This window comes from Macrobrachium rosenbergii, chromosome 8, assembly GCF_040412425.1.
Source record: "Macrobrachium rosenbergii isolate ZJJX-2024 chromosome 8, ASM4041242v1, whole genome shotgun sequence".
NCBI lineage: Eukaryota > Metazoa > Arthropoda > Malacostraca > Decapoda > Palaemonidae > Macrobrachium > Macrobrachium rosenbergii.
Window position 1 is genome coordinate 76,378,438 of NC_089748.1, and position 2,941 is coordinate 76,381,378.

A 2,941-nucleotide genomic window follows, 5' to 3' on the forward strand; every position below is an offset into this window, starting at 1 on the left:
TTAATGTTCTTCAAAATTAGAAATACCTTGAAAGTTTCATCGCCAATGTACTCAGGGCTGCAAGCACATAATGATCTTGAAACCATGGATGTGAATACTGATTTCTTTCCTGTTTTCATAAACATATTCTGAAATAAGCCACAGAAAAACTTATCAAATTCGTTTTACACTTTTGTGAATTTAAAAGTGCATATACACAGGTCAGGATTTTAACCTACGCTTTTTGCGTCTAATATAAAGATGAGAGTATCTTATCCATTCTTGATGGCTGAATTGACGGGTCACTGTCAACTATGTATCAAACTCAAAAGGGACCAGTTCAAATCCTGAACAGGGCGGATGAACTTGCATATGTAATTCCGTTTGAGCGTTATCCTTAGGTAACATATATTCGATTTTAAATGGTATTTGTGTGTGCTACACAAACAATATGAATTTTGTAAGTTACCTCTTCCAGCCTTGACTGGATAAGGCGATAGGGTTTGCCGTCCCTTTGAACATTGCAACTAACAAAAACTGACAGATCAGTAGGAAGCTAAAACATGGTGAATAACTACTGTCTATAAAAATTTAGGGAAATGGTCTGTGTATTGCCAAGGTTGTATGCATCTTTGGTGACTTTAATATAAATCGACGATAAAAATTCCTAATATAAGCTATCAGTTGGCTCTGGTTTGTAATTTTCTCTTATAAATTACTTTGTTCAAGAGGAGGCTGAGTGACAAACTGATTCATTGTTTTAAAGCTAGTTAATTATGTGTAAGATAAACAAAATTAGCTTAAATACATGACAGCATTAAGCTGCTGGTTTTATTCTTCGAGTTGTTACAATTAGTGCTCGCCGCGAATAAATAATTAGTGCATTATAGTTATTATATTTTTGTCATCTACTTAGTAGTCTTCAGCAGTCAACATTTGTAATAATCCTCATTGCAACACAATGGCCACACCATTTAATAAGTCCGTCCAAATCCTTTCGTGACTACATCATAATTAATTCATTCGATCTTTAAATTCTTTCCCATCATCTGTCGAATGACCTGCCATCTTTCCCAGCAACCATCAAGAATCAACGCCAATTAATCTGCTTAGCAACATGGTTGCGTCATGATACTGATGTGTACACCTTCGGTATTAAGCAATAGTACTCCAGTCGCCATTTGGTAAATCTACACTCCTCTTCAGAACCTCGCCCAAATCCCTTTTGCTTGGTGTATAAACCCAACCCCGACCTTTTAAGAAGTAATCTTACCCGATGATAACAAGTCTCAAAGGCGCCATTACACCTGTGCAAGATGAAGGTAGTTGAGGTGCCTGAATAGCGAAAAATGCTGTTCTTGGTGTATGTGGGTGCGTGGTAAGTAGTCGGGGTTTGGGGAAGGGGTTCTCTGAAAGGGGGTTGGGACGGGAGGGGAGGGGCGGTAGATGGGGGCGGTAACAGGAGAGTAAGTTTCAAGTTAGAATGATTACTGTGACCTTCATCATTAAGTGTACATGAAGCCCTTGGATACCACTCTATGCTTAAGCCCTCGAACCGGAAACCGTCCATCACTTAGCGAGGCAATCGAAGCTGCATTGTGACACTTATGAACTCGGGACCATAAGGACGATTGTTCCTTGCGTTAAAACGAGCTGGCGTTAACTACAACCGTGTACGGTAGTTGCGTATCAAGAGATCATTATCGCAAATTCAAATATGAAGGTAATTTGATAGATAATTGAGATCATTACATGACATACCATTATAACGACTATCAGATATTGCTGCCCGGTTATGAAAATATGGCACCTGTCTTATCCGTTAAACAAAACTTGTTTGTTTTGTTTATATTTTGTATCAGCTAGGAAATGTCATTGTTTATAAGCAATGTGATAGAGTTTTTCATAATCTTTAACACATTGACGCGTGAAGTTTGTATTTCACGTTTCCTTTTCAATTTTATAAATGCAAGGCAGACATACTTTCTTCATATCTTAAATATTATTATTACTGGAAAACGAAGTATTTCTTTGCTATCTTGAGAACATGTACAATAAGAATATACTCATCAAAATAAAGTGCTTTTAATTCTCCATCAAGGTCAATTCCACTGAAATTATTATTATTATTATTTCTGGAACGGATTGTCTTTAAACAGCCATAATTACCAACATTAGCAGCACATTTCCTTTGCTTACAATGACTTCACTATACCTATTATTAGCCTGGCCATCAAAGTAATTATTACTTTTCGTGCCCAACTGCATACTGAACGTTGCTAACATTAACCATTCTTGACCCTTAATGAAGGGAAAAATTAATTTATAAAAACGGGGAGACCCAGAAATAACAACTAATGGTAGCAACAGGGTATAGGGGACTGCTTATTCCTATATATCAGAAAGTATATATTGGGTAATTAGAAAGGATAGTGAAATACTCTATCATTAGGCTGAATCATCAATATTCTTGTTATATATATTCAAACAGCAAAAAGGCAAATATGACAGATGTTAATGTTCACATTTTTTTAATAAAACATGTTTACCCAAACTTCCAAAGACTGCGTTGAACTTTTTTTCTACAGGACCAAGTTCTGCCGATCTAACAAGTATCAGAACAATTAATATCACCTCATACGGAAACTTTCGGTTCATCGAATTCATCATAAATGATTGATTACAAAAAATAGCAAGATCAAGATCTGACAGAAACCAATCGACTCGCAGCGAGTAATAAAATTATAACTTTTTCATAACTTTCGGGTACTTACGATCTCATGGCAGATTCCAGAGGTCTATATCTTAATCAATTTTACAAAAGAAGTAAAGAGAGAATTACAATGTTGCTACGGTAATATAAAAATGCTAGATTAAGAAAATGATTAAGGATTCCGTAGATTATTTAAAAGGTTATGTTTTCTGTTGAATCACGACGACCAAGATTCGCGATATTTCCGAG